Source organism: Pteronotus mesoamericanus, unplaced genomic scaffold (assembly GCF_021234165.1).
Source record: "Pteronotus mesoamericanus isolate MK-2021 breed Mesoamerican mustached bat unplaced genomic scaffold, CSHL_Meso_final contig_20, whole genome shotgun sequence".
In the NCBI taxonomy this organism is placed as follows: domain Eukaryota; kingdom Metazoa; phylum Chordata; class Mammalia; order Chiroptera; family Mormoopidae; genus Pteronotus; species Pteronotus mesoamericanus.
Window position 1 is genome coordinate 33730302 of NW_026555085.1, and position 15015 is coordinate 33745316.

The following is a 15015-nucleotide window of genomic DNA, read 5'->3' on the forward strand; positions in this document are numbered from 1 at the left end:
CATGGATTTATCATGAAAACATGCCAAGTGAAGTAAAGCAGGTTACAAAATTATGTATACAGTATGATTTCCTTTAAGCCAACTTTAAGTATATTTAATTGAGAAAGTCAACTATAAGTTTAAGAACTCATAATACTATACTACACATCTATATGTACTAAAATTATTTTTTAAAACATGGAGTGAAAGGGCACCCACTAACCTTAAAATGTCATTAACCTCTACAAAGGTTGTGAAGGAGACAGGCAGCTGTGTGTGTGTGTGTGTGTGTGTGTGTGTGTGTGTGTGTGTGTGTGTAGTGACACACACAAGCACATGGCACATGCAAATAGAAGGAGATGAGAAGGTACAAAAGGGCTTTAACTGGATATGCAATATTTTGTTTCTTAAAATAAAAAAAGGGTTAAGCAAATACAGTGAAATGGTATGTTAAGAACGTACACCAAGGGTGAATTGTAATGTAAACTGTGGGCTTTTGTTGATAGTGAAGCATCGGTGTAGGCTCATTGATTATAACAAAGGTACCCCTCTGATGCGGGATGTCGATAGTGGGGGAGGTTGTACATGTGTGGGGGCAGAGGGTATATGGGAATTCTCTGTACTTTCTGCTTAACTTTGCTGCAAGCCCAAACTACTCTAAAAAAATCAAGTTTATTAAATAAAAATATATAAGTCTAGGTAGTGGTTACATTTTAAAAGTTATTCCTTGGATATTAATGAATGTTTGAACATTTAATAATGATGACATGCAGTGTAGAAGTCCTAGGTCATTTCAAAACTTTTATGGCCTGCACATGTATTACTGTTATATTAAATATAAATATATGTAAGCTTGAAAATTAATATTTATTTCTCAAAAAGCTGAGAATGAACTCTGTTGTTTATTTCAGAACGACAGGACATGTTAGATGATACATCCACACATTTATATGTTATATATACATATATGCATATTTTCATTTCAAGGACATTTTGTTATTATAATTTAAAATAATAAAGTTTAAAGTTTTTAGGCCAAATATAAATGGTGTACATGTTAAATCTTTGCTTTGTTGTCTTTGTAAGGAAAAAAAGACATGATTTCCTAAACTGTCATTGACTTTCTACAGCCCTTATAGAATTTTGCACTTTATCACCAAACATGAGTCACTGTTTCTTTCTTGCCAGCTGAGCAAGTACCTCAGGATAATGTTAAAATTACATATGCTTGTTAGAAAAAGCAGATTCCCTTCTTGCTCACACCAGAAAACTCACTCAGCTGTTGGGCAGGAAGGTTCCAGGGCACTCCAGGCGTTCCCACACTTGGCTGCATATTAGAATCATCTGAGAGTCTTTTAAAATCTTAATGCACAAGCGCGACTCATACCAATTAGATCAGAATCTCTGGGAGTGAGACTAGGGCATCGTTTTTTTAAAACTTCTAATTGTGTAACTAAAAATCTCTCAATATTATGACAATTCAGAACCATACTTTCTTTCCTTCCTCTTGAAGACAGGTATATCCAGTGAGATTTTACTATTAGATCCTTATAGCAGCCATGGGATGGTCTAAAATTGCAATGGTCTTCACAGCTTTGAACCTTAAATGAGGATTCCTGGGTCAGGATGGTGACCCATCATTTTTTGAGATTTGACTTATGGATATTGCTTGAGTTATGTATTCTTTTTGTTGTTAATGGCAATAGTATCAACTGCTTCAAGTTTTGGCCAAACATAACATGGAAAAAACATTATTTTGAAAACCCCCCAAATACCTACCTACAGGAGGTTTTGAAAATGACTTTGATAAAACCGGAAAAAAAAAGCAGTTAAAAAATCTCATTTACTTGAATATCTGGATGATATTTATGGCATTATTTATAAACATAATAGTTTAATTTTCACTGAACTTTTCCTCACTTCTTGAATGCCAAGTTTTAAATTTCCTATCACTGATTTATAGTTTTGTTTCCTGTATAAAACAGTAAAAACTGAAGAGGGGTGATTAAAACACTTCAAAAGGCAACTATTCTTCATGTATACGGTATTTCATGGAAGCCTAGTTACTACTGTTGGATATTCAGTTTCAGGAACTGCTGCGAGGTTAGAATCCTATTCAGGATTTCTAACTTAACAGTTACAGAGGTGTAACACCCCTTAATATGTTCAAAGGTATCATGATAGGCACTGATGTGTAAAGTCTCATCTGCAATGTAATGAGGTACTTTATGTATAACCTATCATCTGAGAAACTGATCTTGTAACTAATCACCACAAATTCAAAGGGCTTGAAAAGTGGGCCAGGCATATGCTGTGGTGAAATATTCACCTACTGATGGAGTATAAATTAAGTGATGCTAGAAAGCTGTCATGTCTTCATTCATTGATTTATTTGTTTACTAAAATTATATCTATTGAGTACCTATTTCATACCATTTTTATATCCTTTTTAATACAATGTTGCAAATATGATCTCTCTTGCAGTAATACTGCTCCTTCTTTGGAAGAAGGCATTGGATCTCATTGGCTACAGCCAAGAGGAAGTTGACATGGGCTAATGAAAAATCTTTGTACCTGTTTGCATGTTGACATGAATTTATTTCACAGACTGATTAGCTGCTATGAATGAAAACAGAGTCCAGGAATCTGTGAGGAAAAAGCACTGGGTTCTTCCATAACTCTCTTTTACATATTTATAGATTCTTCCTTTTTATTAAAATTCTTCCCGTCTTTTAATGTACTGCACAGTCATATGATAGCTTTTTACTTCTATTTGCTGTCAACCTTATAAAAGAAGTGTTTTACCATGATGTTTTCACGTCCTCGTTAACAAATCCCTTTCAAAATTAACTTCTCGATTTTCTGAAAATTACATATGGCTATTATAAAAAAATGTAAACAACATAGAAAAGTAAAAACAAAAACCTCTTATTCCCAACCTTTCACCTTCCTAAACTCACTGTCATACAATTTCAGAAATATCACTAAGGAACACTATCTAGGCATAAAACAATAGAAAGATAAATTTTAAAATGTTAGAAAAATTGAATCATACTATTCATGCTCTTTTGAAATTAAAGGTATTCAATTTATTTTTATATCAATTTTATTGAAGAATAATTTATATACAATAAATACATTCATTAGGTGCATAGCTTGATAAATTTTGTTGATTGTATACCTTCATGAAACCAGAAATCACAAAAAAAGACAGCAATTTTATCATCTGCAAAAGATTCCCCATGCCTCTTTGCATTTCATTTCCCCCTCTGACCCCAGCCCCAGGCAACCACTGATCTGTTTTTTTGTCATTACAGATTTGTTTGCATTTTATGTAAGTAGAGTCATAGAGGATATACTGTTCTATGTTACTCATGGAGAGATTTTCTGAATATAACAATGCATAAATATCAATCAGATCAATATGATCATGGGGGGATTTATTTATTTATTTATTTTAAGATCTTGCACATCTTTGCTGATTTTTTTAGACCAGTTGTTCAGGCAGAGGTATAAAATTCTTCTTTTATAACTGTGGAATTAATTCCTCTAATTCCATAAATTTTTGCTTCATGTGTTTTGAGGGTCTACTATTAAGCAGAGAACTTAAGGATTTTCAGTGGTCTCTGTTTTTAAGCCAATTCCTCTGAACAGGGTTTCTATACCACATGAGTTGCTTTAATGCGGACTGTGCACGTGGGTGTCACAGGCCTGCTTTTTGTACTGCTCACAGATCAATATTTCCTATTCATGGCTCTGGGAAGTCGGCAAGCTGGTTAGATGTTTTCCAGGGCCTGGTGGATGCAGGTTTTCTCATATCTGTTTTATGGGCATCCCTTCCTGATTCTACATCATGAGTTCGGTTTCAGCTTTCCATGACCTTCCGAAGAAGGCAAGTTTTAATGCCCATTCCAATTAATTTGTTAAGCTTTCAGATTCACCTCCCTATTACTACTCTGATTTTTAGTTTGGCTCAACTGTGGATTTCATTTTGTGGTTGTCTTTGTTTCTTAGTGGTTAAAATGGGGGGAGGTATTTCATTCAGCATCTTACTCTGCCAAAAGGAGACTTAACTACAAGTCTCTGTTCTCAACTTCCCCAATTTGTAGTCAATTTATGAAGCCTTTTATTCCTCCCTTTACAACCTCTCTAATATCTAATATTTCTTGTCTCCACAGTCCAGGCCCTTGTCGTACCACACTGGATTAGTGCATTCAGTTTCTAATTCTTCTATCTATAGACATTGCGTTTCTACTCCAATCTATCTTAGATACTACTATTATAATATTTATCATAAAAATTGACTTGGATCATGTCACTGCTCTCCACCGAAGTCTTTAGTGGCTCTTTAACACCAAGTCCAAACTCTTGTCAGCATAACATGACTCAAATATCTTTTAAAGTCTATCTGTCACTACTCATAGCACAAAATCTGGGTTTTGATGAAGTTTCTCTACTCATTGCCCCCTTAGTTATGTGACTTCCTCTCAGTACCACCTTACCATTGCTCATACTATACCCCAAATGTAGAAAAATATGGAATGTCTAGCCACAATCAGCATAGTTTTCCAAGTAATACACTTGTTTTAGAAAGAAAGTTGAATGCTCTCTCTTTCTATGGATTCTTTTTTGTGATTCTAGTCTATGTTTATTCTGATTCTGTTAGTTGCCTCTTTTGATGATTGTCATTCTTTTGATGCTTGTCTTGGTTATTCTTTCTGTTTATCTCTCTCTCCTTCTCTGTATGTATGATCTTTGAAGGCCAAAAAAAAAAAAAAAAAAAAAAAGGTAAGAGACATTATTGTATATGGAAAACTGTTTTTGTAAAGTTTATTTTTTTCATAGTGACAAAGTGCCTTGCACATAGGTGTTTTTTTTTAAAAATTGTATTTTATTGATCATGCTATTACAGTTGTCCTGGTTTTCCTCCATTTGCCTCCCTCTACCCAGTCCCCCCACTCCCTCAGGCAATCCCCACACCATTGTTCATGTCCATGAGTCATGTGTGTAAGTTCTTTGGCTACTCCATTTCCTGTACTGTATTTTACATCCCAGTGGCTATTCTGTAACTACCTTTTTATACTTCTTAATCCTCTCAGCTCATTACCCATTCCCCCATACCCCCATTCCACCTAGCAACCCTCAAAATGCTCTCCGTATCCATGATTCTGTCTCTGTTCTTCTTGCTTGCTTAGTTTGTTTTTCAGATTCAATTGTTGATAGATGTGTATTTATTACCATTTTATTGTTCATAGTTTGATCTTTTTCTCAAATAAGTCCTTTAACATTTCATATAATAGTGGTTTGGTGACGATGTACTCCTTTACTTTTTTCTTGTCTGGGAAGCTCTTTATCTGCCCTTTGATTCTAAATGATATCTTTGCTGGGTAGAACAACCTTAACTGTAGGTCCCTGCTGTTCATGACTTTGAATATTTCTTGCCAATCACTTCTTTTAAGAAATCAGTTGACAGCCTTATGGGAACTCCCCTGCCGGTTACTAACTGCTTTTCTCTTGCAGCTTTTAAGATCCTCTCTTTATATTTAAGCTTTGGTATTTTAATTATGATGTGTCTTGAAGTGGGCTTCTTTACATCCAACTTGTTTGGGATTCTTTGTGCTTCCTGGACTTGCATGTCTATTACCTTCACCAAATTAGGGGAGTTTTCTTTCATTATTTTTTCAAATAGATTTCCAATTTTTTGCCCCTTCTCTTCTCCTTCTGGCATTCCTACAATGCCAATGTTTGACCTCTTGAAGTTGTCTCAGAGGCCGCTAACCCTACCCTCATTTTTTTGGATTCTTTTTTACTTCTTGTTGCTCTGATTGATTGTTTTTTGCTTCCTTATGTTCCATATCATTGATCTGATTCTCAGCTTCATCCTCTCTACTGTTGTTTCCCTGTAAATATTTCTTTATTTCAGTTAGCATTAACTTTGTTTCTGACTGTATCTTTTTTATGCTGTTGAGGTCCTAAGTTCCTTGGGCACCCTTATAACAAGTGCTTTGAACTTTGCATCTGATAGATTGCTTGTCTCAATTTCATTTAGTTCTTTTTTCTGGAGTTCTGATCTGTTCTTTTGTTTGGGCTATGTTTCTCTGTCTCTTCATTTTGGCAACCTCCTTGTGTTTGTTTCTATGTATTAGGTACAGCTGCTTTGACTATGTGTTTTGGTAATGTGGCCTAATGTAGTAGGTGTTTATAGGGTCCAGTGGCACAGTGTCCCCTATCACCTGAGCTTGGTACTTGAGGTGGGCTCTTTATGTAGTCTGAGTACACTTTGCTCTTGTAGTTGAGCCTTGATTGCTGTTAGCAGATCAAAGTCAACCAGTCAGACCTTACGCACACCAGTCAGCTGCAAGGGTTGACTGTTACCACTTACCACCAACCTCTGACTTCCATAGAGGGTCAGCTGTGAAGGGGCAGGGTGGTGGTGCTCCGATGTGGTCTATAGCTGTTCACTGGGTGTCCTAGCCCTGGGGATCTGAGGTGGTGCAGGCCAAGGTCAGCCCTCATGCAGGGTAGCTCATGCAAGGTAGCATGTGTGTTTTTCCTGAAGCTACCCTGCATGAGCTATAAAGCAATCTTCAGATGGCAGTTATTTGTGCAGAGTTTGAAGATTCCCAGGTGAAGCCAAGCTGTCATCTAGGCTGGCTGCTGCTAGTGTCGGGCCTGGGCTCACTGAGGCCACCTATTGCAAATTTAATAGGATTAAGGAAGTTGTGCAGTTTGAGCCAAGACCAGCCATTCATATGGAAAATCAGCGTGGATGGGCTCTGTACGTTGGGTAGTGCTGAGTCTCTGGGTATCTCCAAGGTGGGTCAAACAGTGTTAGCCAGGCTGATGGAGTCTCAGATATGGTACCAGCATGGCAGTGGCTCTGTGGGAGGAAGGTTTAGAAAACGGACAATGGCCTCTGCTTGCCTTGACGCCAGACACTTCATTTTCTCCCTCTGTGCTGCTGGTGCCTTTCAAACTGCCACCCCAGTGCTGGAGCTCAGAAGGAGTGAGTCTGAGTACGTGAGTCTGTGTGTGGGTTTTTTAAGAGGAACTGCTTGGGACTCTAGAAGTTTCTTGCACTGCTTCAGGCCCTGCTGGTTTTTGCAGCCAGAAGTTGTGGGGATTTATCTTCCTGGCATTGGAACCCTGGGCTGGGGGCCCGCAGTGGGGATGGGACTCCTTGCTCCTGAGGTGTGTTTCCCAAATTTTTATCCACACATGTGGATGAGGGACTAGCCAGTCCCGCATCTGTGCCCTTCCTACCAGTCTGGATGGATGTGGTTTCTTTAATTCTGGAGTTGTCAGACTTCTATTCACCTTGATTTCTGACAGTTCTGAGTGATTTCTGACAGTTCTATATTTTAGTTGTAATTTTGATGGGACTGTGCGAAGAGGTGAGCCATGTTTGCCTATGCTACCATCTTGACTGGAAAGCCCTTGTTTATTCCATAGGTTTCTTTTTTTTTTTTAATTTAGAAAATGAGAAGGTAAATTTTGATGTGGAAAAAGAATATAATGAGGGACAGGAATTAAAATGATAATTATCACTGAAATCAACAGGAAACCTGAGACAGTGTCTTACGAATAAAAGCCGTTGAAAACCCCAGCAACTTGATTTTCACCTCGTTGATTAGTCATTGAGCTTGGGAAGTCTCAGTAGCTTCCTGAAGGTATTTTACGTAGAACACAACAAAACAAACACTAAAAACACAGGTTAATTCCTATGTAACTGATATTTTTAAGAACCATAAATTATAACTTATTTTCTATTGTCTTTGCTTTGCTGTACTTCTTTTCAGTTTCTCTTACACTGAAGAACAGACATAAAAATATTTATTATTGGAAGTGCATTATTTAGGTAACATATTGATACATTTTACCCATCAATTTCTAATCCTTAATTAAACACAAAGACTTTCTTGCTTTCCTGCAGACTGTGTAAAAAGTAGCCCAGGATTTGGCTGACCACAGATTTAATGTCAGTGCACAGAATGATGTGACTTAAAAAAAAAAAAAATGAGATCGCATTGAAGAATTTATACTTAGATCTGGGGCCACTGCCTCATCAAGGACTGTGATGCCACTGGATGCTTTAAAATGGTCATTGACAAATTGTAGAGTCTTGAGGAGGAAGGACGGTTTGACGAATGTGTTACTAATATTCTCATGCCAGAAACAGTGAGAGGAATTTGGAGAGAATTACTTAATTTTCTCCATGGAAGGGGGAATGAAGTGGCAATGTGTTTATCAAAGATGCAGAACAAGGACCACTGTTGGGTCATTACAGGGAGGTTGATTTCAGCTCAGTGTGACAGCTCTATGGGTGACCTTGTGATGCTTACCAAATATTTAGTTTCCCCCCTGTATTTCCTGGTCCTCTTGAATTTAGATAGTGCCTGTATCTTTTTCCGGTCAATGAAATGTTAGCAGAAGAGATGGGTGTGACTTCCAGGCTGAGACAGGCTGAGACAGTCCATATGCATGATTCTCCAGTCCCTGTTCTTTCCTTAAACGTCCTTTTCTTCCACTCTTGAACACTCACAGCCTTGATGGGTGCATGAAGAAAAATCTTACTGTGGCCCATATTCCTGCTTATTTCAGCTACCATCAGAAGTTCCTATGGCTCTGTATCTCTCTTCTGACTCCATCTCTTACCTCTCCTCAACATCTAAACATCTAAAACCCTTCTACCATCCCCTCTGCTGCTCTTCATGGGTCATCCATACACATCCATGTGCCACCCTATTTTCTGAATATTCCCTTAATCTTGTTCTGACACCTGGTTCTCCCCTGAGGACATACTTTCTCTCTCAGGCTCTGGTCTGGGGGCGGGGGCAGGGGCGGGAGGAGAACAGTTACCCATCATGCTCCTCACTGCTGCTTTCAGACTCCGGCTCTTTCTCGTTCCTAGAAATCTTCAGTACCGAAGTTCCCATCAGATTTCACTGTCCACTCCTTGTTGCGATCATTTACCAACTTCTGGGTCAGTCTCCTTCTTTCTTCAAGACTATATAGCTCCTGGGCCACTGCCGCTCTCCAGAACACACTCTTGTCATACTCCTCAATCATTTCAAAATCCCAATTACCTGGCCTTTCAGGAACCTGACCTCTTCTCTCCTCATAAAATGCCTTTTTAAAAGTCTTAATTTCCTCCTGTCAGTAAAACAGATATAATAATGACTTCCTCTTAGGGTTGCTCTCAGAATTATTACGTGATGTGGAAAAAACATGTGGCATCTATTCGAAGTTGAATCTGAATGGCCTAAAATAGCCATTTTCGATGGTCTTGATTAAGCTTGGAAACTGTGCCATAAATGCAATTTCATGTAGAAGGCTGAAATATAGAAGTGGAGGTGCTTTTCTTGAAAAGGGAGAGAGTGGTGAGAATGGGAAGCTCTATGGACAACCACGTGCTCAGCCAGGAGGCCTTGGCCCAGATCTTCTAGGGCTCAGCCTAGAACAGTTTGAAAACCACTGAACTATAAGCCATTTTATCCTTGATCTTGTCTATGAGTGAACTAGTACCAATTGAAATCATGTATCTACAAAATATACTTTAGTGCTTTAAAAACATTTTTCTTTCACAAGAGGAATGCTTATATTTATTCCTTGGCTACTGATAGTTAATAAGTAAAAGCTGGTCATGTGATAGTTTTGAAAACTTTGATAGGTTTTAGCATACTTAAGTTTTTCTTATGTAGAATTTAAAATGATCTTTAACAATTAGTGTTTGGAAAATGTATCTTTTGACTGATTATACTTCTTTTGTTGGATGATGATTATGTAATATACTATTTTTTTTTGTCTTGCCTGGCAAAATTTACACTAACTATCTTTAGCCTTTTTTTCCTGGTATATTTATATTAATATTTCTTTACTTAGATGATGGTGTTTTGTCCTCACAATTTTAAGGGCATATATGTCATTATGAATACTTGCAAATCCTTTTGGTAATAGAAAACATGTAGATTAAAATTAACATGATCTAAATGATAATGTGCAAATAATTGTAGAACAACCATACTCAATTTTGTTAGATATTGACTTTGAAACTATTTATAAACATTTAAACTTCCAGCAGTTAAAAATATTGCTTGAATTCTCCTTTTATAGGCTTCTGGGCAGGGGAAATCTTTGAGTCAATGGTATAGCCTTAGGAATTACAGCATCATGATGTTTTTGACAGAAGTGGTCACACCTGGTAAATCAGCAAAGTCATCTTTTGATAAAACGAGGGAATGAGAACAGGTTAGGTTTATTCTGTTCACTTCTGATTGATAGCTATTGTTATTTCATTTTAGATTATTTGAAACACAAGCTCTAGTTTTGTGATGACTAATGTTCCTTTTAAGAAAAGGAAAAATGTTAACTTCTAAGACAAAGTACCAATAAACAGTACTCAAAATATGTTATTATTAGATCATTTAGAAAATGCACTTCTTAGAGCTGATTACTGCTAACATACAGTGCATTGTAACACAGATTAGCAGTATTCTAAAATAATTTTATATGGCTCTTTTTACTTAAAATGATAAATTTAGGTAAGATTATATAACAAACTGCGTTACTTTAATCCAAGACTGCCTTATAATTACTAAGTATATTTCCCTCTAAAAAAATATTTATAGAAAAACAAAAACAAAGGTAATATAGAGTTTTGAAAAGCCTGGCACTAAATTTTTTCTTTTTCCTTTTTATATTGAATTTATCGGGGTGCCATTGGTTAATAAAATTGTATAGGTTTCGAGTATACGATTCTATAATACGTCATATGTATATTGTATTGTGTGTTCACCACCCCAAGTGAAGCCTTCTTCTATCACCATTTATCCCCACTTTGAATTGGGTTCTGAATTTTAAGTACAAAAGGAAAAAATTAAGTTTGACAAATAGAAATAAGCATCTGGAAGAAAATTTCAACATCTGAAAACAGACTCTAAAAACTGACATTAATAATGAATTGTAACTAAGCAACATAGTATGGCATGTAAAAATAATAAACTTAACCCTTCCATAAATAAAATAAAGAAAAAATATTTTGCTTTAAAAGGGAAGGCAGGGGAGAAAACTTGACCTTTTGTATTTATTTGAGTAAATGTCTATTTGGCACATGTCCAAAAAGACTTTGGATGGAAGAAAATAACTACAAAGAGGCCTATGTTTAAATATCGTGGTTGTGACATACACTGACAAACACCAGGCCGTTCACTCTGTCACTCTCCCAGCTGAAGAAAACAAAGCAGAGACCTGAAGGAAGAGTGGCATGTCCCTCAGAACGCACAATTTTCTGGCTTTTGTCACTATGTCACACATTGTATTTCTTTTAAAATTTGCTTTTGTATTTTATACAAACCTCTCACAGATCTGGGGCATGTGACAAGCAGTCTAGAAAATAAAAAAATAAAAACAAAAGCTGTAGTGAAATTTTAAAATGTATCCCTTAATCAATCATATTAGATGACATGAGACATGTCAGTGTGGGCAGCATGTTAATGTTGCCGTTTGGGAGACAGAGAGAGGCAGAAGACTTGGATCTGTAATCAGCTACACTTTTATGTTTTTGATCTGTCTGACACCAGAGCTGTTTTTTTGTAGTTTATTTCTATCTAGATATTTCTAGCATCATCAGCTGGTAAGAGAGTGACAAACAGTGTCAGAGATTGCAAAAAGAAAAAAAAATTGCAGCATAAAAAAACTGTGTTTGGCCATTTTGCTAAGTGTTTTTTCCCAAATGTTCTAAAAATGATTGCCTGACCCAGAGCAAGGTAGCTTTGTTATTGAACATCAAAAAGTAGAACTATCTGCTCTGGTAATGATGTCAACCATCACGAAAACACTTTTAGGATTTGATCAATCTAATGCTCATGTTCTAGCACAGAGTCCTGTGTACACAGCAAATGCCTAATGAATACCTGACTAAACTTCATTCCTGGACATTGTCTTGGGAAATTATGAATTGCCTTTCCATGACCTCAGGGCCTCAGCGAGGCAAATCACAATCAGCACAGCAGTCGGCACTACGCTGACCACAAGCAACAGAACGAAACTCCACTGCCTTAAGGCATTTACTGTCTCATGTTTCTGAAAATTTCAGGGATCTATGGCCAGAAGCCTGACCCAGGTCTTCTCTGCGTCCCTGTGTCTCCCTCTTTATCAGGTACGTTTCTCCCATGCAGTGGCAAGGATACAGGTTTACATCTTACCAGTTCAGCAAACTCAAAAGAAAGAGACTCTCTCTTCCCAAAAAATTCCAGTAAAGTTTTCAGGCTTCACTTGTTTGTGTCCGTTGTTCATCTGGGAGCAATTGTCATGGTCAGAGGGTGGAAGAGCTCATCAGCCAGGCTGTGCCAATGTCCCCACTGCAGAGTGCGGCCTGGAAGGGGTGGAGGAGCCCGGAGATTTGGGAGTAGGGCAGATCCACACAAACAACAGGTGGAGGGGGCGAGGGGAATGACTTACCAATGGAAAATGACCACAATAATCTGGCCTCATCATCCCCAATACTGCTCACACTCTATTGATTAGATGTCTCTGGATGCCTATGGGAGAAAACTATATTTGGTTAGATAAGAATTCTCAAGATGGTCCATAGTTGTGGTCTTTACAGCTTTAAATGACAGTTCCAATTAATATCTGATTTACAAGTCTCTGTGAATTGCACACACACAAATTGATAACTGTATAAATCCTGCAATTAAAGGTTAGTCTCTATTCTTCATACATTAAAATCCTTGTGAAGAAAAATTAGGAAGCCAAACAACTGTATGCAACCAGATCAACTGTTCTATAGAATTAATGCAATCTAGTTATTATTCGTTTCACATATTAATAGATTCCTTTACACATCTTAGGCAGTTAACAGTCTGGGTCCAATGAGGAGAGAGCATCCACACAGTAAAGTGAAGAGTGAAAGTTTAACATAAAAAAAAATTAGTCATTTTAACGGGATTACAGTGCAAGCAGTTGGGTAGTGAGACCTGGTGAGAATCTAAAGGATATAGGAATAGCAGTTAGGATCCATCCGTTCCCCTGGGGCTGAGATAGAGCACCCAGACAAGAGACCCAGGCTCAGATCCAGACCTCATTGGGAGGGGCTGGCTCGTGGGTAGGAAAGAAGCCCCTGTCGAGTCCTGCGGGCAGAACTTACTGGCAAGTCACCCTCTGGAGAGATGGAAACTGCTCATGGGGAGCTGTCTCACGGGAAGCAGGCACTCCAACAACAAACCACGTAGGAGGACCCTGGGGGACGAAGCTGGCTGCTGGGCGCCGCCGACCACCCTCCACGGCAGGAGCCGAGGTACTTGGCTACAAGCTCCCTGGGTGTGAGAGGAGGGTTGCGGGAGGAAGCTGCTGGCTGCGGAGTGTGCTGACCACTGGGCATGGCCACAGCCGGGCACGGTGCGAGCCTGGGGCCAGCGGAGCCAGAACCTGCCGAGGGGTTACCCCGAAACCAGGAAGCAAACTCTTTTTCTCCTGAACTGTCTGTGTAGCACCCTGTACTCACAAAGCTTCAGGGTCAACTGACAGAGAAAATATATTTAAAGGCCCAGATTTGTTTTTATAGAGCACGTAAACAAAGTGAATCTGGAGCTGAGAGGCGAGAAATAGACAACCAGCACCGGCATTGCAAAGCCAAGTTCTGACTTTGGTGCTATAATATTACCTAAAGTGTGCATAACCTTTCATTTTCCTTATTTTCCCAAGTTCTTTTTTCTTGTGGGATAGTGAGGATAAATGTGTAATTCTATTCCTCAGGCAGTACAGCAATGATTCCAAACATCTCTTGACCAGCTGTGGAGAAGAATGAGAGAAGAGGCAGCTTGGGTGGATTTCAGAAGCAGGGATTAAGTTTTGGACCATTTTTATTTTATAGTAATTTTCTTAACAACACCAGAGGAGTTATTCATTCTTTACCATTAGAGAAACTTAGCATAAAAGGTTTTAATAACCTATATGTACCACAGCACATGAGGAGGCTTTATTTTATATATTTAAGTTTGGGAACACAAAAACAATGGTTCTCAAACTTCTAAAAAGTTTGTTTTAAAGTAAAACATATTAGCATATCTTAGGTACACAACTTGAGAAATTTCCATAAACAGAATCCACTTGTTTAATTAGTACTCAGGGTTTCATAAACAATTAAGGTGCCAGAAACTCCTTTGAGAATCTGAAGAAAGTTGAGGCTTCTTGTTCTCAAATAGGCACAAGCATGAAAAGTTTAGTTTCAAACTTCAAAGTTTTCACATCCTAGGTAAGAAGTCTTGCATTAAGTAAACCCAAAATGGGTTTTCCCACCCTATGCGAATAGGATGCTCCACTCATTATGCTTCAGTTTCTTAGCCCAAAGAATAGGAAAAAAATACCAATCCCATGTATTTTTAGAATTAATGCATAATTTATGTTTTACATTTTAATTGGCAATGTATTTAAAGTGTTAAGTTGGTACTAATTATATTGCTTTGATTTAAAAAGTGATAATTTTATTGCTATTTTTAAAAATAAAAATATCAATATGTTTTTGGATAAATACAAATTTCTCTTGGAAAACAGTGGGTGAAATACCCTAATTTTTCTATTCTGGATTTTTGCCTTTTTTTCAATTCCAGTTTAAAGAACAATTTATTAATCATATACTCTTTGGAAGAGGCTAGTAATAGGTAGAAGAGGTTACATTTTCCATACTACATTTGTATTTCAAAATCATCAAATATTTGGACCCAGCTGGGTATTTCTAGTTCAAGAAAGCATAGTTATCAGTCATAAACACAGATGCTATGAACTAGAAATTATTACTTCAACCACCAGATGGAGCCAGTATTGTTTAAGAAATGCAATGAATCCTGGCATTTTCAAATTTTCCACTAGCTCTCAACCTAGGATTTTAATAAATCTGGTTCCGAATTAGTTCAGGATTCCAGAACCAATATTATTAATTAAATATATTCTTATTAACTAAAAGCTTTTTAATAATTTCCTATAAACAAACACCTACATTTCGAAGGTAAAAAATGAAGGTACTCTTTTAGGTAACTT